The 24,276-nt window shown below is 39.6% G+C and overlaps 2 protein-coding genes across 11 annotated transcripts in view; both read right to left on the bottom strand.

The window, feature by feature from the left end:
* BMPR1B (bone morphogenetic protein receptor type 1B) overlaps window positions 1-9,012 on the bottom strand; it is a 531,312-nt gene extending 522,300 nt beyond the window's left edge. For 5 of the 10 annotated variants that reach the window (XM_049885696.1, XM_049885697.1, XM_049885686.1 and 2 more), the window contains exon 1: window positions 8,762-9,012. The gene's annotated coding sequence lies outside the window, so the exon portion shown is untranslated. The remainder of the gene's footprint in view (window positions 1-8,761) is intronic. The other 5 variants (XM_049885693.1, XM_049885684.1, XM_049885688.1 and 2 more) reach the window with 1 other exon arrangement.
* Window positions 1-24,276, bottom strand: part of PDLIM5 (PDZ and LIM domain 5) — a 1,027,106-nt gene that overhangs the window by 620,918 nt on the left and 381,912 nt on the right. The window lies entirely within an intron of this gene.

Below are 24,276 nucleotides of genomic sequence, written 5' to 3' on the forward strand. Positions count from 1 at the left end.
ATCCTTCCTGGGCTGCATTCATACTAACATTCCACAAAACCACTGTCCCACAGAACACATGGGGGAAACAAATCCAATTAGGGAAAACATACTATTATATGTTTATTGCTTATCTGGAATTGCCAAATAGCTCATACTACCTCAAAGCCCAATTTTTCACCTAATGTGTGATAAAGATAGATACAACTAGTAATGGTGCTACCGGTTGCTGTCAAGCTAACTTCTACTCACGGCAATTCCACATGTGCCAGGGTAGAACCGCACTCTGTCGGGTTTTCATGGCTGTGACTTTTCAGAAGCGTATCAACAGGTTTTTCTTCTGAGTCACCTCTGGATGGGACACACTGCCAACCTTCCAGTTAGCAGCCCAGCACACAACTGTCTGCACCACCCAGGAACTCCTGCCATGGTGGTAGACCTAAAAAAATTCTAGGATGTAATTATTAAACAAGAAAGGTTTGGATGAATGGTTTTCTCTATCTGTTGTCCTATAATTAAATTTACCAGACATCTTAATTCAAATGAGTTTTGACGAGTTAAAGAAAAATCCATATGACTTCGGCTATTTCTATACTCTCAAGTTCAACAGTCTCCTAATTTCCAGAGGTTGTTTGTGAGGGGGAACTATAGGTAACTTTAATTTTCTTCTTTATGCCTATCTAGCTTTTTAAAAAAATTCTAATAAATATAATTGGCAACAAGATAGGGAACCTTGTAATCACTATCAGAGCTAAATACTAACATTAAATATTACATGTAGAAAAATATATATTGACATGGAAGGATGTCATCAATGTATAGTTAAGTGAAAATCCAAGAAGCAAAATAATATATATCTTTTATTTCTGTTTAAAAACACGTAAGAAAATTCCAAAAGGATGTACATGTATGTAGACAGACAGATGTTGTTTCGTGTACCATAGAGTAGATTCTTACTCATAGTGATCCTACAGGACAAAGCAGAACTGCCGTATAGGGTTTCCTAGGTTATAATCTTTATAGGACAGATCGCCAGGTCTTTTCTCCCAAGGAGCAACTGGTGGGTTCAAACCAACAACCTTTCAGTTAGCAGTCAAGCACCACCAGGGCTCCTTTAGCTAGGAATGAAGGAAGGAAAGAAGCAAGATAGATAGCTAGATGGATGCCATCTAGTCAACTCCAATTCACATATACATATATACAATAGAATGAAATGTTGCCTGGCCCTGTGTCATCTTCACAATCGCTAGCATGATATATGTCATACAAGTATTTCTGCATAAATATGTATTGCTTATGTGTGCATACATATTTATGGTTAGCCAGTGGTATAAAAATGACTTTTTCTTTAAGTTGATCTGCAATTTTTAATTTCAGTGCCAAGTAGACTGATTATTTTAGTCATTAGGAAGATCTTTTAAAATTCACGTATTAAGGGCCTGCATATGATACTACAGGAAAAGGTCAAACAAGGGCTACCTCGACAAACCCCTGCCTTTCAGTTGCTTGTGATCTGAAGGCAAATGATGGTCTTTCCTTTTATTTTCTATCACTATATCCTTTTTACTTCCTTCATAACCCTAATCATAAAACTAATTTCTGAATATATTTTATGCTATTTTTTTTACTTCCTGCCCCCTCCCCAATCAGGGCAAACTGGTCTGCCCTTTTGTATCCACAACGCCTAGCACAGTGCCTGGCCTTAAACAGTGACTCAATAAATATGTGCTGCATTAATGACTGAATAAATAAATGAATGAAACAGATACACACATAGAGGCACAGACAAGTAAAAATATTAAACCGACAAACTGGTTGACAGTAAAGTATTTATACAATATACATCTTAGGTTCTGATACCATTTTTGCACGGATGTTGTTGTTAGCTGCTGTCAGGTCGGCCTCTGACCCATGATGACCCCGTGCACAATGGAAAGAAATGCTGCCGAGTCCTGCACCATCCCCAAGATTGGTTGCAAATCAACCACTGTGACCCATGGGGTTTTCACTGGCTGGTTTTCAGAAGTACGTTGCCAGGCCTTCTTCCTAGTCTGTCTTAGTCTAGCAGCTCTGATGAAACCTGTTCACCATCACAACTCACAAGCGTCCCTGACAGACAGGTGGTGGCTAAGCATGAGGTACAATGTGCAGGAATCAACTCAGGTCTCCAACAAGAACTCCACCACAATATATGAACAGAAACACATAATATGGGCTGGAAAGCAGATGTCCAAAAAAGTAGGGAAGATCAACAGTTTTTACCAATCTGAAAAGGCTCTCAGAAGGACGAGGCTTTCAGAAGCTATATCAATTGAAAATGGGACCTTTGTTGATACAGTTTGACAGGTTAAGGAGGGTTTATTTACCAACAGGTAATTTACTGAGGTGTTGGCAGGAGTGTAGAATATAATTACACGGGTAGTACAGCAAAGCAGGGTTAGTAAAAACAGAGGTGCTATTCCAGAAATTTCTGAAATCTGGAAGAAGAAATCTGTATATAGGAAGCCGCCCTGAGAGGCAAGTGGCACAAGTAGATTCCACAAGGTGGGAATCAAAAGAATAATAAAACTCATCCTTAGCCCTCCCTTTAATCTCTTTCTGGGGTTCCCCAATTACCTAAGCCATCTAGAAATTAGAGTGGTCTACACAGGTTATTCCCCTGGAAAGAGAGTATTACTCAGAATGGTTGACAGTGTATCTGAAAAGACAAACAGAAGATATCTGTCATAGAAGCCAATGGGAATAATCCATGAGGCTTTCACAGAATGGGGCAGGACAAGAAAAGAGGACTTCAGATACCAAAGGGACTCCACTAATTCAGAAGGACCTAAAGAAACAGTGGAATAGAATCGCTAGATACATAAAAATAAGGAGATGCCAAATTGTTTGCAACCCCATTTGAGTAGAGCACTACATTCTAATAAATATAATAAAAAGAAGGCTTTTAGGATAATCCTCCCATTATGTGGATTATTATTACTAAATATATATTGGACAAGAGCAGAACAGTAGTTTTCAGATAAAGAACAGATGAGAATTTAGTACCTTTTATAGACGGTTGTAAAATGTATTAGATAAAACTCACTGATTTCTATCAAGAGATTAATTTAGACAAAGGCATCACCATTACAGACTTCCTTGGAATCATTTTAGATTCATAAATCAACAAATTAACTAGTGACAGATGTGTCTTTACTTGTTTAAAGACCGTATCTATCTAACTGCTATAAAAATGACTAAAATGTTTATCTCAAGACAGCCAGGCAAGAAATGTAATAAAGAGATACATTGGATTATTATCTTTTTTCTTTTGCCAATAAGTAAATACACTCTTCAGAAAATCCTTTCCAAACTTGCCACTTAATATCATCTAAAGCTGAAGTCACATGGACCCATACATTTGCTGAAAGACGGGACAAATAAAACCAGCTGAATCAAAACAATAATAATCTAACAGACTGCATCCAACAGCATTCTATAAATATTTATTGAATGCCTACTATGCACTATGCACCAGCACTTTGCAAGGGGCTGGGATATTATGACGGGTGAAACTCTGATCTAACAACGATGATTGTACAGTGAAGTCTTTGAAGAAATGTCAAAAGCTTTTGAAGCTGAGCGTTAAAGAAAAATCACAGACACTCAAAACTGATTAGAGGAATCCTGACTTGCTTCCTTTCCTCTGTAACAAAATTTATCTAAAATGAAGTGATGCTAGTTCAAATGTGCTCTACCTTCCACTTCTCAGGAAGAGCCAAGCACCCCCCACCCACCCCACCCCACCCCCTGCCCCGCCCCGGGCAGTCCAGAGATCATCCCCAGCCCTAAAGAACCTTGCCACAACACCTCCTGGGACACACCACAGGGCCACAGAGCCCAGGAGCTTGCAGCCCGTGAAATATTTGAAAAAAGGTAAAGACGTGGAATCTGGTAACTGTGAGAAGGTGCCAAAGTCTGAAATTTAAAAGTAAAGGCAATTGTTGGTAGTTTGCTACAATGCAGATCAAAGCACAAGACAAAAATCAAAATGAAGATTCAATTAAGTGATTCTGCTATTCAGCGATAAGAACAGTGTTTTACCATTCTCCCCTGCTTTCACCTTTGGCCAAGCCACCAAACTCTCACCTGGATTATGATAATAGGCTCCCCTGCGGTCTGACTTCAGACACTTGCTCATGCTACAGACCAACATGCTAAATGGTATTTGTTCACTTCTCTGTTTAAACTCCATCAGGCTGTCAAATAAAATGTCCTTTGAATAAAATGCATGCTTCAAACCAGGGCTCTCACCCATTTCTCTGACCTCATCTACCTTTTGGTTAACAGCCGAGCTCTTAACCACTGTGCCACCAGGGTTCTAGTGTCTCCTACCATCCCCATTAACTCCCCTAGTCCAGCCACACTGGTCGTGTGTGCGTCCAGCTTGCTGTTGCCTTAGGCACTTACCACTTGATGTTTCCTCGGCTGGGATGCTCTCTCAGATCTTCACTAGGTTACCTCTTTCTTGTTACTCAAGGACATCTTTAGAGAGGACTTCTTTGACCACCCCAAAGAAAGCAGTCACTTGCTGTTATATCAGCTTGTTTTATTTCCCTAATGGCAGTCTTCACTATTGGAAACAATGTTTCTGTGCTTGCTAGCATGTGTATTGTATATCCACCACCTAGAATATAAGTTCAACAACAGCAAGGATCTTATGTCTCGATCTTATGTCTCTTATCGCTGCAGTGCCCCCACAGTGCATAGTGCCAGGCAAAAAGCAGGCACTCAAACATTTAAGTAAAAAGGAATGCAATTAGGACACTAGCATGTAAATAGGTGTTCTAAAAATCACAGAAACAGATTACTGCCTAATATAAATAATGTCATCCTTTTTTTTATCTTAATACTAGAGATGAGCTTAAAAAAAATACTCATTTGTCCTTCTTGTCCACTCCTAGATTCATTCTCCAGATTCTACCCCCAAAAAGCTTTATTCTCCCTCAAATTTAATTATTAATTCCATGTGAATGACTTTTAAACCGACATTTCTAGCCCAGAATTTTGCCCTCAGCATTTCTCAGCATTGCTACTTCAATTTCTGCCATCACATCCAGTCAGCATATGCAAAAGTGAAATGACTCTCAGAGAAACTCAGTTACTCCTTCTAGCCTTAGTACTTTTACCAACCACCTTCCAGTTACCCAGGTTTTAAAGCTGGACATTATCTTGATTATGAAATCCAAGAACCGGAAGGGAGATTGGAGAGTATCAAGTCAAGTGGTCTTCAAACTTTTTAAAAGCTCTATTACCCTTTTTTCAAACAAAAGCTTAAGGAAAGTCTGATATGTAAAACAGATGAATTTGCAGTTGTTCTGGGAGTTAAACTGTGGTCTCTGAAGAAAAACTTCAAAAAGACTCACTAATCTGGTCCAAACTTCCTTTCTCCTCTTCCCATCCCCCCCTCCAACACACACACACACACACACACACACACACACAGAAAGTTATAGAAGAGAAAATTGAAGTCCAGAGAGCTTAAAATTCTTTGCAATTAGAAATTATTCTTTTTGCCCAAGATCACGCAGTCAGCACCCAGAACAATGTATAGCACATAAAAGCACTTAGTAGTCAGTTTTCTGAAAGATAAACATTAACTCCAAGCATATGTATAACAAATGACTATGGGTTACTGGATGCATGGCTTTTACTGATCAGTATGGGAAGAAATCCTCAGATTTTAAATGATAACTGTTAGCTTCTAATTATAGACAGATTCACCCACTTCTAGTCAAAGGGGGCAAGCCTGAGTCCAGTGAAAAGAACTGTGGCGTATGGAAAAGAGCACAAGGCCTCAGCTCCATAGGCAATATGGCTTCCCTGCCTATTTCTGAGCAAATTTTTCAAGCTCTTGGGCCTCATCTTCTTCATCTTTAATATTAATGTGTGAAGATACTCTCTAAGGTCTTTTCATCCCTAAGTCTATGATTGCTATAACACCATGTTAAAACTAGTGCATTTCAAAGAATTAACATCACAAGGTAGAGACAAATTAGATAGGAACTAATTGTCCTTAAAGGATTTTTTGAGTTTTTACCGTATGCCCAGTACAGTGCTGGGCACCTGAAAGGCAGAGAAGGAAAAAGAATAACTCAATGAGATAACAGTTCAGTGGGGAGAGACAAGCAGGTAATTATACAGCAGAGAGGTGAGTGCTGAGAGGGATATGCATAGAAGCCAAAGAGATGAGGGGCTTATGAAAATTAGGCAAGGCTTTGCTAGGTGGAAGTAGCTGACAAGTGACCTTAGATTTGGGTGATGATAAATATAAATTGAGTGGAGGGTATGATATGTACCAAAGATATACATTTTAAAATACCTTATACCTTTAAAGAAATAATAATAAAATCAGCATTTACTTTAACAGAAATACTTTATCAGGCTGTCTCACCCAGTTGTCAAAGTTTATGAAGAAAAATTAAGTCGATTTCCTTTTAACAAATGTTATTTAACAACCAGAACACTCTGAGACACATATATGAACATCCCATGAGTGGCGGTAGCATGTCACTCAGGGACCAGAACCTAACAGGGAGCTTCAGACAACCCTGCTAGACTAAATGCTGTGTAGCACCTGGCAGACAAGGTGGCAAAGCCCCTATAAACAGTGATGATTCACTAACATGACATAAATCAAGATTTCTAACTCACCACAAACTAACATTTTGATTTAAAATCACAAATCGGTGCCATTAAAATTCATCAGCAGCCACTAGCACATGAGTAATGAGATCATATCAACTTATACCATGTGACCAAAAGGAAAAGGTGGTTTTCTAAATGGTAATTCAAATTGGACAAATAACACACTGTATCAAGTTTTGTAGCCCCAGGCCATATTTTGCTAAAAAACAAAGGTACATTATACATGACTAAAGAAAACAGGGAAAATCAGAGCAATTAATTTCCCAGCTATGTTTCCTATAAAAAGCCATCACTTCTACTAGTTGCTTACAGCACACACTTTTTTTTTTGCATCACACAATGATCTAAGTGTGTAATAACTTGCTTATTTCACTAAGATGTAATATCCTTCAAAACATCCTTATAGTGAAAATTTTCCAAAGAAATTATTGATCCCTGGAATGTCTCATGTTTTAAAATTACTGACAAATCCTTTCCTATTTTCTTTGCCATCAAAAATAATTCTTCTTGATCGCCAGTGTGTAAAGAGGTATAAAGTACAAAGACTGGATATTTTCTTAAATACAAATATCCCAGTTGACACAGGACATTTCCCATAACTTTCCCAAAACAATAATTAGGAGTGTTGTCACTGGGATTCTAAAAATACACGTAGAAAAACAGACATTTGTTGGTTTCAATTTAACAGACCAAGAGATTTCCACAAATGCTTTTTCAAATTATTTTTAAATACTTTTTAGTTGAACCCCCTCATTATTAGTGGAGCCTTTTGTGTTTCTTCCCAGAATTCAGCAACCTCTTCTCAGGTGGTTCTGCTTCAGCGCAGATATGTTTGGTACATTCTCTTTACATGTTCTAGGCAATTAAAGGGCTCTCTTCCTCTGTTTTCTTTCACTGGCACCTTTGTGGCTGCTGGAAGTCACTGACCTCACCTTGGTGATGGTGACTAAGAAAAGAGCAGTTCCTAATAACTCAAGGAAACCAATGGTCCCATTCTATGGGGAACAAATAAGAAGCACCCAGCATTCAGCTGCAGTGGTGTGACTCAAAAGGAATATGCAACTGCACCAGACGACTTTCTGAGAATCTTCTCTGATGTCTGCAACTCTAACACTACAAGGGACACAGACAGAAATAAGGAGTCCTGACAGAAAGGGGGACAGGGATGGGCACAGAGAATGAGACAGAAAAAAGGAGAGACAGAGTGAGACAAGGAGCAGAAAGTCATCCTCTAAATGACAGAGACCTAAAGAGCTTGGGAGAGAGAGGAAATAGAGACAGAGAGGGAGGGACAGAGAGACAGAAAAGGGTGGGACGGAGAGAGAGGGACAGAGAGTCAGAGAGACAGAAGCGGTGGGGAGTGAGAACAAGACAGAAAGCAAGGAAGGTAAAGAGGAAGTGGGAAAGAGAGATAGAGAACTTGAGAGGGACACAGTCCGAGGGAGAGACAGAGGGAAAGAGGAATAGAAAGGCAGAGAGACCGAGCAAAGTTCGAGACGCCGGGATCGACCCGCTGCGCACTTTTTCCCTCGGCAAGCCTCGGTCTCGGGTGGCGTAGAGACAGGTGGCTCCGCACCGAGTTGGGTGCCTGCGGGTCCTGCCTGGGCGGGTTCTGCGCCTCTCCGGCCTGAGGGGCTCTCTCCAATTTTCCAGGTTCTGGGGCTGCCCTAGGCTCGTCCTCCCGCCCCAGCTCCCGGAATGCAGGTCCCTACTCCCCGCCTCGGCGCGTCCCTCCTTCTCCAGCTCCCGGAGCACGTGTCCCTCCCGCCACTGCCGGTGCCCGGGGCTCCTCTTCAGCGCGGGCACCGAGGCCTCGAGGACCCGGCAGAGCCGCCCGCGCACAAAGCCGGAGCGGCCACCGCCTGACCCCTCCCCGCCGCTCCACGCCCGCGCTGCCCGCTTTCCTCCTCTGCTCGCGCGCTCCGTCCTGCCCCGAGCGGCGGCCGCCAAGCCCCGCACTCGCCCCCGCCAGCCCTGCTCCTCTCTTCTTCCCGCTCGACTCGCACCGCCTCGGCCGCCACCCGCGCGCCCGAGGAGGGGACCACCCGCGTGGGGACCGAACCGCACTGCTCCCGCCCGCCCGCGCCCGACTTACCCGCAGCTGCGCTCCGGGCACTGGCGTCCTCGGCGCGGCGGTTCCCGCACTGCCCGCGCCGACTCTGCGCCCCGCGCCCGGCCGCGCCGTCAACTTCTGGCCGCCGCCGCCGCCGCAGACGCCGCGGGACTTTTTTTTTTTTTCTCGCTCCTCGGCTGCCTCTGGAATTTTTTTTTTTTTTTTTCTTTTCACTCGCCCTCTCCAGCTCCCACTAGTGATTGGAGATTGAGAGCCAAGTACTTAGCGGAGGGATTACACCTCCCGACGCTCTTGGGGCAGCCCCAGCGCCGCTGCTGTGTGTGTGAGCAGAGGTGAGCGCGTTTGGGACAGCTGCCTGCATCTTTCCCTTCTACAGCACTGGATAGAAGGGTGAACTGCCAAGACTTAGTTGGCTTCTTAGAGCATCACTTCGGTTTCAACCAAATGTGTTTTCTTGGGCATGTTTAAGAGGGGGTTTAAAAAAAAAAAAACCCTTATAAATTGGAGGAATAAAGATTCGTTCACTATACATTGAGAGCTGGAAGGGACTCCCAGAGATAATGTAGTGCAGTGGATTTAATCCTTTCAGGGTCGTCGACGCTTTTGAGAAGTTGCTAAAACGTTGACACACCTCGTAAAAAACGCACACACACACTTCAAACCATGCCTGCAGCTTCGGATGGAGGTCTTAGGAGCTCCTGAAACATACAGAAGGATCCCCTAGGGAAATGAAATGTTTTCTCCTTACAGATACTTTTAAACTACTGAAAACAAAAACTAACGGCAACACACGCACACAAAATCCCTTCCGATTGTATTCGATGGAGTTTGACTATTGAAAAAAAAAAAACCATTGCCCATTCCGACTCACAAGGACCCTATAGGAGAGAGTAGACTTGCCCCATGGGGTTTCCAAGGAGCTGCTGGTGGATTTGAACGGCTGACCTTTTGGTTAGCAGTCATAGCTCTTAGTCACTGCGCCACTTAACGTCTCTACTTTGTGGTCACCTTCCTAAATCTTTAAGGGTTGAAACATTTTCTAAGGCGCTGAGTATAAATTAAGTTAGTTCACAGTCTTTGAGGGGAGAATAGTTAGCTTCATTTTAAAATCAGTTGTTTTGCCAACTCTATTTCCCAGGGAACCATCGAATGACTTCCAAACATTCTTTTTTCTCCCAGTGCCTTTCAGCTGCCCACCCCCCAGCATTACTTATTTCCTCTTTTTGTAAAATCTCTTCATCTTCCAAAAATACTGATAAACTCTCTCTAGTCACCATCAGGCATGTGGCTTCAATACTATCTTAACACAATTTCATTCTGAGTAGCTTTCCTCTCATTTTCTTTACATCTATTTCTGTTGCCTATTCAATTCCAAGCCTACTGTTTTCTTTCAACTGGTCCTTTTCCTCGATTTATTTCTATTAAATCTTTTTAGCAGGCAGGAAATATAATCCTTTACACTTATCAGTAAGAAAATTAATTTGATTGTGTATGAATTTATTTATGCAGCTCCCACTTAGGAGCAGGTGGTGCTCCAGATGTTTATTGATGAGCGTGTGAAATGTGGGCACATTTTCCCCATAAAAGCAATGTTAGAGTCTTCCTGAGAGTCTTTTACCCCATCATATATTAGAGCCAAAATATTATCAGGACTAACCTACATTCTGGTTCCAGGTGCCAGAAAGGAAGAAGAAAATAATTCTGTTTAATATAACACTAGGAAATTTTCAAAACAGGTGGCATTTGTCATTGGCATCCCTTACCTGACCTTTGTTATAGTTCAAGTGCTCAGTACTCATGTAACTGCATAGAGTCACAATGTAGACTCTCCTCATTTTACCCTCACCCCAAGTTGTCTCTGCTCCTAAATTACATTCCTCTTGGTCATCAGTTAAATTTCCCATCATCTCCATCCTCTGACATTAACTAGGTTTAGTAAAGAAAGAAGGAGCCTGGGTGGCACAACAGTTACACCAAAGGTTGGCGGTTTGAACCCACCCAGCAGCTCTGCGTTAGAAAGACCTGGCCATCTGCTCTCCTAAAGATTACAGCCAAGAAAACCCTCTGGGGGCAGTTCTGCTCTGTCATAATGGGTCACCATGAATCGAAAATCAATACCACAGCAACTGACAACAACAAAGAGGAAAGAAATCCACTTGAACTGGTACCCTTTACTGTAGGAAGTATGGATAACTTTTATTTACCAAATAAATATTTTTATATTACAATTTTAGTCCTCACGAACTACAGTGAAATAAACCAGACATTATGGTAAAAGTTTTTGAGCAGGAAGGGTTTGGATTGTCCATATCTTTTCAGAAGCTGTATGAAGGATCAGCTTTCCTTGGTTTAACTCTATTCTGCAAGCATCTTTCTGAGCTTCTGCCAGGAATAAGGCACTGACGAAGTGACTGCAGTCATCTCTGAGTACTGGATGGGGAAGATACAGATTACCCTTCAATTAATTTACAAGCAAGTAGATAAGAGCTGTGGTACACCACCAGGGCTCCTATTTTATTCCCATTTTAAAGATGAGGAAACCAAGGTAGTCAGTTAAGTTACATGAACAAAGCATAGTAAGTGAAAGAGGAAGATTTAAAGTTGGACAGTCTGGCTACAGGACCTCTATAGCAAAGAGGGCATTTTTAAGAATCTAATGAACACTAAAAAAAATTACCTAAAAATCTTGAATCTAAGGTAATATGTGAGCCTGATCCTAAAAAAGCATGAAAATTAGGGTACTTGGGTCCTTTATATTTTGTTAAACAGCTTCCTGAGCTTCCTGGAAAGCTAACAGCCAGGGTGAGGAGCTGTTGAGACCAGACTTGAGAACCAATGGGGTCTGGGGCTTTTAAAGCTAACATCTTGGTGTCAGTGTTCAATCCCCTTGCCTAGGCCCTCTGCCAAGTTGTGAATTTCCTAAAGATCTCTTCCCTGTCTTTAACTACTCTCCCCTGGCATTTGTATTTACAAAACCACTTTTCCTAGCTCTAGAAATGGGTGATTTTAGCTCAAAATCAGATTTTTCATGTCGTGTAGCAGACGACATCATAAGATAGTGAGATTCTTATCACAGAAGCGTTCGGTCAGAGGTAGGGATGGAATACTACCGAAGGGGTTCCTACAACAGATAGAAGAGGAGGCTAACAAATATCAAAGATACCTTTCTACTCTATGATTCTGTGTTTAACATACCTAATACGGAAATTTTTAGGTATTAATATAAGCATCAAGATAAATATAATTTATATTTATATAAACAATTTTACAATCATATTAATATATTAATTAGCATTGATAAATAGAATATGAGTGACTATACTGCTGATAACAATGTCACTTTGAGAGTGCACCTGACCCAAGCCATAGTATTTTTACTCACCTCATATGCACATGAAAGCTGGGCAAAGAATAAGGAAGACAGAAGAAGAATTGATGCCTTTGAATTATGGTGTTGGCGGAGAATATTGAAGATACCATGGACTGCAAAAAGAACACAAATCTGTCTTGGAAGAAGTACAGCCAGAATTGTCCTTAGAAGCAAGGATGGTGAAACTTTGTCTCATGTACTTTGGACATGTTATCAGGAGGGACCAGCCCCTGGAGAAGGACATCATGCTTGGTAAAGTGAGGGTCAGCAAAAGAGAAGAAGACCCTCTCGGAGCTGGACTAACACAGTGGCTGCAATTATGGGCTCAAGCATAGCAACAATTGAGAGAATGGCACAGGACCAGGCAGTGCTTCATTCTATTGTACATAGGATCACTATGAGTTGGATCCAACTTAATGGCGCCTAACAACAACGTATTGCTGATAATTCACCCTGGTGCATTATATATCAGTGATAATCTCACTATCAAAAAACACTTCAAATTACTCTCATATTTACATTCTAAACCTTTTACCATATTTTCTGCTGTTCTTTTTATTTAATTTTATATAAAGCACCTGTGATTTTTATATAGGAAGAAATAACACATAGATTCTAGTTCTGTAACAGATTAATTTTGCCCAATATGTAAGTTAAAGAAAAATAGAACTCAAACAGAAACAAGGCACAAAAAAAAAATCTGAAGAAGAAATGCTAAAATGATTTTATTTTCTTTTGGTGTCAACATTGTTCCAATTTTTCTTAATAAAAGCAGCTATAATATCCACCTATTTATATGCTGTCTAATAATTAATGTTATATGCTGATATGAATTAATCCCTTTGAAATCAGATTTTAATAACAGTATCATTTCAATATTATCTTTCTTTAAATTGTACAGAAAAAAAATTTTTTTTATTTCTAAAACCTGATAATTTTTTTTTTCTGAACCATTCTAGTTCGTATACCTACATGGTTCCTAAAACTGGAAAATTAGGAAAAAATTCTGCAACAAAGCTTATTAAAAAAAAAAAAAAGTCATTCTTACATCTGTTTCTTTGGAGTCTTATGTTCCTGATGACTTTTTCCTTCTAAAATGATTTGCCAACCTTGGAACTTTTCAGTGTTTTCCCTGACTCACAATATATTTACAGTGTGTGCTTCAGGAAGAAATGTACAGCAACTATTTCCTTCTGCACTAGAAAAGGAACATAAAAGTTAAGGAAGAAAAACAGATGTGAAGAGAAAATCCCCAATTAAACTACCTGAAGAGAATGGGTGTTGACTCTTAGTTAACTAAAAACCTATTCCTTCCACAGTACCAAATCAAAAAAAAAAAAAAAAACCTGTTGCCATCGAGTTGATTCCAGCTCATAGTGACCCTATAGGATGCAACAGAACTGCCCCATAGGGTTTGCCAACAAGCGGCTGGTTTATTTGAAATGCTGACCTTCTGGTTAGCAGGAGAGTTCTTAACCGCTATGCCACCAGGGCTCCCTTTCCATCAGACTTTCTTAAATTAATAGAAATGTTTTAAGCTAGTAGAGTAAAATTTAACTTCTATTTTATAAATACAGAGAGTCTCCCTTATATAAATTCGTAAAGATTTAACACTGTTAACATCAGGAAAAAATATTGAATATAACCACATTAACTGTGAGAAGACATTTTAGGAATCCTTTGTTGTTATTCTTAATGATGAGATAATATGCATTCAGATGTTATGTTGTGAAGATATTCATACAAGGGAATTGAAATCTATACAGATTTCCATTCCACAAAATAACTAAAATAATGATCTCTAGAGCATACTGCAGGATAAAGCCACACTCTCCTTGAGAGTAGAAAATTAATACCCAAAATTTCATGCTACAGTTTTGTTCTCGCTGTTATTTGCCACGGGGTCATCTCCAACTCATGACAACCTTATGTATAACAAAATGAAATGTTGCCAAGTCCAGCACCATCTTCATGATCATTGGTATGGATGAGCCCCTTGGTGTGGCTATAGTGTCAGTCCATCTCATTGAGGGCTTCCCTCATTTTCAGTGACCCCTACTTTATCAACCATGATGTTCTTTTCTAATGACTGGTCTTTCCTGATAATGTGTCCAGAGTAAGAGAGTTGAAATTTTACCATCCTCCCATCCAAGGAGCATTCCGATTGTATTTCTTCTAAGATTGATTCGTTCGTTTTTTGTTTTCTGTTTTTTTTTTTTCAACAGACCACGGTATATTCAATATTATTCGCAATTTGAATGCATCAATTCTTCTTCTGTCTTCCTTTTTCATTGTCCAGCTTTTGCATATATATGAGGCAACTGAAAAGACCAGGGCTTGGGTCAAGCACACCTTAGTTATCAAAGTGATATCTTTGCTTTATCAAAATGTAAAGAGGGCTTTTGCAGCTGATTAAAGGAAAGAAAAATGACAGACGCAAAGTCTAAGGAGGAAAGAACCAAAAGAAAAAATAGAAAACTTCCTTCAGATAATGAAAGAAAAAAAGAGGTTAGCAAGAATGAGGGAAGAAGAGATCAAAGAGAAAATCTGAAGAAATGAAATTCTGAAGCGTATCTTTTCTTTCTGACAGTGGAATTTTTTTTTTTTTTGGCACACAGGTCAGATTTGTGATTTTGTTAAGTAGCACTATTCATTAAGTTGAACTAGATATTTACATGGCAAGTCAGAATGACAGTATGACATGTAGATCTGATTATAATTCATACACTTAAAAAATTTATAGATTTTCCTTTGCCTAAAAACTACATTCATGTATCCCAGTAAGACCTCCAGGGCCCATTCAATCTGGCAGCAACATCCCTTTCTAGCCACCTCTTTTGCCAACCATCCAGCCTGACAGACTGCTTGCCAAACATACTCACACCTTTGGCCATTTCTCCTGGCTGGTATACTGCCCAGCCCGCTGACCACTAACCTTTTCATCATCTGGAATTCTCCTTCTACAGCCTAGTCAAATATCTTTTCTCCCGTAAAATATTTCTTTACTTCCCCAGGCATATTAGTCACTCCTTCTCACATTTTAGTGACATCATTTGCATATATTTTATACCTTTTTTTATTCTTAACACACAGCACCATGCCTAGCACATGTGTTCAATATACCTTTGCTGTGGAATGAAAATAGAACTATGAAACTTCAAAATATTTTTAGAATCATGAGACCTGATTTTAGGACCATCTGTAGGTTCCCAACTGTCTTAGTCATCTAGTGCTGCTATAACAGAAATACCACAGACTGATGGTTTTAACAAAGAGAAATTTGTTCTCTTATAGTCCAGGAGGCTACAAGTCCAAATTTAGGGTGCCAGCTCTAGGGGAAGGTCTTTGTCATCAATCTTCCTTTGGCAGAGGAGCTTGTCAGTGCTGGAATCCTGGGTCCAAAGGACGGGCTATACTCCCTGTGTTTCTTTCTTGGTATTATGAGGTCCCCCATCTCTCTGTTCACTTCTCTCTTTCATATCTCAAAAGAGATTGACTTAAGACACAATCTAATCTTGTAGATTGAGTTCTGCCTCATTAACATAACTGCCTCTAATCCTGCCTTATTAACATCATAGAGTTAGGATTTACAACACATAGGAAAATCGCATCAGATAACAAAATGGTGGGCAATCACACAATACTGGGAATCGTGGCCTAGCCAAATCAATACACACTTTTGGGGGACACAATTCAATCTATAACACCAACTGTATTGCTCCCCTCCCTCCCCCCCTAAAAAAGGTCATTTGAAACAACAATGAGCATTCTCCAAATGGATTATGTAGGCAGCAGGATACATTGAATTTTGTTTGTGATTTACCAAAGAAAGAGAAGGAAGAAGAAACCACATAAGTGTATTTACTACAAGATCAGGTAAAGCAATAACCTGGTCCAAATAACATAAGACCCATCTGAGTGGTAATTTGTATAGGTTGTAGGGTGGGGAGGGCCCAGATGATGGAAGTTCACTCAGGCATGGGAGTTATTGTCTTGTGGGTAAAAAACATCTTCATTCCTAGCACAGGAATTCAAAGACTAGCTCTAAATGGCAGAATGCAGTTATCAAATCATCATGTTGCTGGGGAATGCCATCAGTTTTCCAGAGCATTAATGTCTGAACACAGAGCATGCCAAGATGTTTTCTGATGCAGATGAAAGCACCTTGAGAACGTAAACACAAAATTAGTAATGTGGCACCTGGCACATATGAAGTGTTTGCTAAACGTGTGAGGAATGAATGAACAATGTAATGTGATAATGTGTATCAATTTCACAGCATTACTATTTTACCCACCAGCTGCCCCTAGAGCAGAATAAGGACAGATTGATTCTCCTGTCAGACACTCCTACAGTGGATCAAATAAGATGACATTTGGGGTGAACTGAAATAACAACAACATACGGTAGACATAATAGCTATTAGTTCTTCATTGCTCACTATATGTCAGGCACTGTATCATTGACTTTGTTAACTCATTAAATCATGGATAAATTAATAAATACCATCATTTTACAGATGAAATACATGAGGTTTTGAGAAATTAATTAACTTGCCCAAGGTAGCAGATTTACTATGTGATGGAGCGGATAATTAAACCCATGTTTTTTTTAGAGTTCAGAGCTCACATTCTTAACCAGAACACCCTCCTAGATCTTCAGAACACTGGCACACATTTCTCTGTAGTTAAAGTGTAAAATAATGCATGGATGGAATAAAGTACTTCTAACTGAATCTACCATTTTGCTCTTTTTTTTACATCTAGTGATAGATCTTTCTAGACCTTACCTTAGAACCCTCTTCTATTCTGGAACAAAAGGGATAAAGAGTAATTTATGCTATTTTATCATCTTTCTCACTACCTTAAAATTATTTCTCTGTTTTTACCTACGGACATGCTATCACAGACTTCAAAATGTTAATGGCAAAGCTGATCTATCCTGCAGATAACATACAGGACTCTCAATGTCCTTTGATGTTAAAGATACAATTTTTATGTTTGGTTACAATTCAAACATTAAAAGAGAGTGAAGAACTAATTTGTCATCTTCAATTTCTTCTATTAAAATTACATTGAATTTTAAGTTTTTACTTCTTATTTCTTGTCTACCTATTAAACTTCTTGAGGTGGGGCTATGTATTTGCATCTTTGTGTCCCCAGCATTTAGCACACTCTCTAGCACATGATAGGCATTAAGTACAATATCATTAATATCACATGCAAGCAAAATTTTACTGAATATCATTCAAAAGCAGCTGCAGCAGTACCTCGACAGGGAACTGCCAGAAATTCAAGCTGGATTTAGAAGAGAATGTGAAACAAGGAATATCATTGCTGATGTCACATGGATCCTGGCTGAAAGCAGAGAATACTAGAAAGATGTTTACCTGTTTTATTGACTATGCTAAGGCATTCCACTGTGTGGATCATAACTAATTATGGATAATGTTGTGAAGAATGAAAATTCTAGAACACTTAATTGTGCTCATGAGGAATCTGTACATGAATCAAGAGGCAGTCATTCAAACAGTACAAGTGATACTGCATGATTTAAAGTCAAGAAAGGTGTGTGTCAGGGTTGTATCCTTTCACCACACCTATTCAGTCTGTATGCTGAGCAAATAATACGAGAAGCTGGACTATATGGAGAAGAATGAGGAGGCCTCAGGATTAAAGGAACCTAACAACCTGCGTTATGCAGATGATGCAACCTTCTTGCTGAAACTGAAGAGTACTTGAAGCACTTACTGATGAAGATCAAAGATCACAGCCTTCAGTATGGATTGCACCTCAACATAAAGAAAACAAAAATCCTCACAACTGGACCAATGAGCAACATCATGATAAACAGAGAAAAGATTGATGTTGTCAAGGATTTCATTTGACTTGGATCCACAATCAACAGCCATTGAAGCAGCAGTCAAGGAATCAAAAGACACATTGCATTGGGTAAATCTGCTGCAAATGACCTCTTCAAAGTGTTGAAGAGCAAAGACGTCACCCTGAAGACTAAGGTGCGCCTGATCCAAGCCATGGTGTTTTCAATTGCCTCAGATGCATGTGAAAGCTGGACAATGAATAAGAAAGACCGAAGAAGAGTTGATGCCTTTGAACTGCGGTGTTGGCAAAGAACATTGAATATACCAGGAACTGCCAAGAGAACAAACAAATCTGTCTTGGAAGAAGTACAACCAGAATGCTCCCTAGAAGCAAGGATGGCGAAACTTCACCTCACATACATTGGACATGTTATCAGGAGGGATCAGTCCCTGGAGAAGGACATCATTCTTGGTAAAGTAGAGGGTAAGCGAAAAAGAGGAAGACCTTCAACGAGATGGATTGACACAGTGGCTGCAACAAGGGGCTCAAGCATAGCAACAATTGAGAGGATGGCGCAGGACCAGGCAGTGTTTCATTCTGTTGCGCATAGGGTTGCTATGAGTCAGAACCAACTTGATGGCACCTAACAACAACAAGTACATGTTTAATGAATACATGGAGCCCGGTTGGTGCAGTAGTTAAGAGCTCTGCTGCTAACCAAAGGTTCAACAGTTCAAATCCACCAGCCACTTCTTGGAAACCCTATGGGGCAGTTCTACTCTGTCCTATAGGATCACTATGAGTCAGAACTGACTCCACAGCAATAAGTTTAATTAATACATAGGTAAATCATGCAATCTTAATCCTAATTTGGCAGCATAATATGCTTTTCTGACCTATATGTATTGGGAGGACCACTGGTGGCCCAAACGGTTAAGTGCTTGGCTACTAACGAAAAAGTTGGTAGTTTGAACCCACCTAGTGGCCCCATGGGAAAAAGATCTGGCAAACTGCTTCTATAAAGACTATAGCCAAGAAAACCCAATGAGGCAGTTCTACTCTGTGACATGGGGTCACTATACATCGGAACCGATCTGACAGTACCTAACAACAATATCATATGTACTGGAGGAATGAATAAATTAAGGAACTGTTGTTGTTGTTAGGTGCTGTTGAGTCAGCTGTGATTCATGGTGTTCTCATGTATAACAGAATGAAATGTTGTACAGTTTTGTGCCACTTAACAGTCGTTGGCATGATCAAGTTTATTGTTGTGCCACTGAGCATTTTGAGTGGTTTCCAACTGAGGCGGTTTATCTTCCAGCATTATATTGGAAAATATTCAGTTTTCATTGGCTAAATTTCATAAGTAGATCCCCAAGCCCTCCTTGCTAGTCTTAGTTCAGAAGCTCCACTGAAACCTGTCCACCACAGGTGACCCTGGTGGTCTTTGAAATACAGGTATCCCTGCTTATTGAACGTTTACTTTATGCTACTTCGCTTTTGCAAAAGAGACTTATATAGTACCTCTTCTCACTAAATTGAAGGAATCTGAAGAGGATTTTGACTTTTACAAAAAAAGATGAAAAGTGAAAACAGCATTAAGCTTTTGTTTATAAGCCAGCCATTAAAGAGGCAGCTCATACCCGAAGAAATGAGAGTGGCGTGCCAAGCTACGTCCCAGGGAACTACACTCAGCATCTCAGCATCAAGTCGCCATAGCATTGAACTGTGTCTGTAAAACTGCACTGCATACACATTATTTCTACTTTATAAGTTGTTGTTGTTGTTAGGTGCTGTTCAGTTGGCTCCGACTCATAATGATGCTACGTACAACAGAACGAAACATTGCCAGGTCCTGAACAATCCTCACAATTGCTGCTATGCTTGAGCCCATTGTTGCAGCTCCTATGTCAATCCATCACATTGAGAGTCTTCCTCGTTTTCACTGACCCTCTACTCCACTAAGCATGATGTCCTTCTCCAGGGACTGGTTCCTCCTGATAACATGTCTAAAATGGGGGAGGTGCAGTCTCACCATCCTTGCTTCTAAGGAGCATTTCGGTTGTACTTCTTTCAAGACAGATTTGCTCATTCTTCTTGCAGCCCATGGTGTATTCAATACTCTTTGCCAACACCATAATTCAAAGGCCTCAATTCTTCTTCCATCTTCCTTATTCACTGTCCAGCTTTTGCATGCATACAAGGCAATTGAAAATAGATCCGGCAGATGTTAGTCCTTGAAGTGACATCTTTGCTTTTTAACAGTATAAAGAGGCCTTTTGCAGCAGATTTGCCCAATGCAATATGTAGTTTGCTTTCTTGACTGCTGCTTCCATGGGTTTTGATTGTGGATCCAAGTAAAATGAAATCCTTGACAACTTCAATCTTTTCTCCATTTATCATGATGTTGCTTATTGGTCCAGTTGTGAGGATTTTTGTTTTCTTTATGTTGAGATGCAATCCATCCTGAAGGCTGTGATCTTTGATCTTCATCAGTAAGTGCTTCAAGTCCTCTTCACTTTCAGCAAGCAAGGTTGTGTCATCTGCATAACACAGGTTGTTAATGAGTCTTCCTCCAATCCTGATGCCTCATTCTTCTTCATATAGTCCAGCTTCTCAGATTATTTGCTCAACATGCAGATTGAATAGGTGTGGTGAAAGATATAACCCTGACACACACCTTTCTTGACTTTAGACCATGCAGTATCCCCCTATGTTCTATTCGAATGACAGGCTCTTCGTCTATGTACAGGTTCCCTCATGAGAGTGACTAAGTGTTCTGGAATTCCCATTCTTTGCAATGTAATCCATAATTTGTTATGATCCACACAGAGTCAAATGCATTTACATACTTAATAAAACACAGGTAAACATCTTTCTAGCGTTCTCTGCTTTCAACCAAGATCCATCTGACATCCTCTTGTTCCACGTCCTCTTCTGAATCCAGCTTGATTTTCTGGCAGTTCCCTGTCGATGTACTGCTGCAACTGCTTTTGAATCATCTTCAGCAAATTTTTACTTGTGTGTGATATCAATGATATTGTTTGATAATGTTCTATTAGATCACCTTTCTTTGGAATGGATACAAATGTGGATCTCTTCCTGTCGCTTGGCCATGTAGCTGTCTTCCAAATTTCTTGGCATAGAAAAATGAGCACTTCCAATGCTGCATATGTTTCTAGAAACATCTCAGTTGATATTCCGTCAATTCCTGCAGCCTTGTTTTCCACCAATACCTTCAGTGCAGCTTGGACTTTTTCCTTCAGTACCATCGGTTCTTAATCATATGCTACCTCCCGAAATTGATGAATGTCAACCAATTCTTTTTGATACAGTGACTCTGTGTATTCCTTCCATTTGCTTTTGATGCTTCCTGCATCATTTACTATTTTCCCTGTAGAATCCTTCAATATTGGAACTCGAGGACTGAATTATTCTTCAGTTCTTTCAGCTTGATAAGTGCCGACCGCATTCTACACTTTTGGTTTTCTAACTCCAGATCATTATAATATTTTATTTGTCTTCTTGAGCCACCCTTTAAAATCTTCAGTTCGGCCCTTTTACTTCATCATTTCTTCCTTTTGCTTCAGCTACTTGATGTTCAGGGGCAAGTTTCAGAGTCTCTTTTGACATCCTTTTTGGTCTTTTCTTTCTTTCTTGTCTTTTTAATGACCTCTTGCCTTCTTCACGTGTGATGTCCCTGATGTCATTCCACAACTCATCTGGTCTTTGGTCATTAGTGTTCAATGCATCAAATCTATTCTTGAGATGGTCTCTAAATTCAGGTGGGATATAGTCAAGGTCGTATTCTGGCTCTTGTGGAGTTGTTCTAATTTTCTACAGCTTTGACTTGAGCTTGCATCTGAGCAATTGATGGTCTGTTGCACAGTCAGCACTTGGCCTCTTTCTGAATGATGATATTGACCTTTTCCAATGTCTCTTTCCACAGATGTAGTTGATGTGATTCCTGTGTATTCCATCTGGTGAGGTCCATGTGTATAGTCATCATTTATATTGTTGAAAAAAAAAATTAACAATGAAGTAGTCGTTGGTCTTACAAAATTCTATCATGTGGTTCCTTGTGTGGTTTTTATCACCAAAGCCATATTTCCCAACTACCAATCCTTCTTTGTTTCCAGCTTTCACATTCTAATTATCAGTAATTGTCAAAGCATCTTGATTGCACATCTGATCAGTTTCAGACTGCATAAGTTGGTAAAAATCTTGAATTTCTTCATCTTTGACTTTAGTGGTTGGTTCATAAATTTGAATAATAGTCATATTAACTGGCTTTCCTTGTAGGCATATGGATATTATCCTATCACTTGACAGCACTGTACTTCAGGATAAATCTTGAAATATTCTTTTTGATGATGAATGCAATGCCATTCCTTGTCAAGTTGTCATTTCGGGCATAATAGTCCATAGGATTGTTTGATTCAAAATAGCCAGTACTAGTCCATTTCAGCTCAATGCTTAGGATATTGATCTTTATCCATTTTTATTTTTCACATTTCCAATTTTTCTAGATTGATACTTTGTACAATCCACATTCCTATTATTAATGGATGTTTGCTGCTGTTTCTCCTCATTTTGAGTCATGCTACATCAGCAAATAATGGTCCTGAAAGCTTGACTTTATATAGACTGTGAATTTATCATATCATTCCTCTTTTTACTGCATGTTAGTGTTATTTTAGGTGTTATGTGTTATTTGGTATGATTTAGTATGTTGTTTTTTGAGTTTGGGAATGCTCAAAAAATTTTCTCATATAAATTAAATGGCAATTGCTTCTTTGCTTTACACCATTTCGGCTTACAAAAGGTTTCACAGAACGCTCTACTTTTGGATAGTGGGGAAAACCTGTAGTAGTGACATAGCTTCCAGCATCACAGCAGCATGCAAGCCAGCACGGTATGACAAGCAGATAGACTGGTGGTGGAAATTAAGGAATAAATGAAGTTTAACCATGTCAAGATACCTTAACATGAATCCTGAAATAGGGATGAATCACCCTCCACACCCCAAGTATTAGCCCTGAAAAAGAGATAGAGAAAAAGACAGACAGAGAGAGCAATCTCAAGATGACAAGAAGTAGGGTGCCTTGATGACAATAGTCTACTGTGCACATGATACAGAAACCAGAGACAGTGTTTCGAATGGTGCTAACAAGTCAGGAGACACTGAACAAGTGTGAAGAAAATTCTCTGGACAGTGAGAAATCCATTTGGAGAAAGTCTACTTTTACCTTTGAACACTCATTAGTAAAACAGCCATCTTATGCTATCTATGTTATTACATTCTTTTGAGGAGAAAGCAATAGGTCAGAATGTAAATGACTCAGGGCTTTTCGTGACTTTCAAATTATTCACCAGAATGTCTCACATGAATTATTATCATATCTGCAACTCCTCATAATCTGAAACTTACAGATATTCATAATTTTTTACATGTAGCAACTTAGCAATTTTGTGTTTAGTATATACAGGGTTCATGAAGGCAGACATATATATAATGTTTATAATAGATATAAAACTAGTATAGAGGTACTCAAGGTATTAACCTCAATACTGTTGTAGCTGCTGTTGTTTTCATGATCTTTACTGTTCAGGATGACTTCCCCTTTGGTGGTGTGGTGAGCAATGTGCACGTGTAGTTCTGATAAGGAGGGGGCAAAGTTAGGAATCCAATTACCTACAGGCTTTACAGCCTATTATACCAAAAAGGACATAATCTCAGAATTATCTGCCACTCTATTTTATTACCTTGCTTTCTGTATTAGTTTCTTAGGGCTGCATTAACAAAGATCCACAATCTAAGTGGCTTAAAACAACGGAAATTTATTATCTTACAGTTCTGAAGGCTAGAAGTCCAAAATCAGGATATCAGTATGGCCATGTTCTCTGAAGGCATAACTCCAATTTCTGCCTCTGTCTTCATGCTCTCTGTGTCTGCGTCTCTTCTCCTTTTTTATAAGAACGCCATTCAGATTGGGTTAGGACACACCCTACTCCAGTATGGCCTCATGTTAACTGGTAACATCTTCAAAGACCCTATTTCCTAACAAGGTCTTGTTCATAGATAGGAGGATACAATTCAATCTATAACTCTTCCCGATTGATAAATAAGTTTTGGCATCATTATTTCAGCATACTCATGAGAAAATAGATTACTGATTTGAAGATCCCTAAATTTTACTATGCTGTTTAAAAACCACAGTTTCCGTTTTCCATCACAGTTGAAACCAACTCCAACTGTGTTCCATAGGATTTTTAATGACTGAATTTTACTTTCTGGAAGTAGATCACCAGGTTTTTCTTCCACCAACCCTTTGGTTGGC

Source organism: Elephas maximus, chromosome 5, assembly GCF_024166365.1.
Source record: "Elephas maximus indicus isolate mEleMax1 chromosome 5, mEleMax1 primary haplotype, whole genome shotgun sequence".
In the NCBI taxonomy this organism is placed as follows: domain Eukaryota; kingdom Metazoa; phylum Chordata; class Mammalia; order Proboscidea; family Elephantidae; genus Elephas; species Elephas maximus.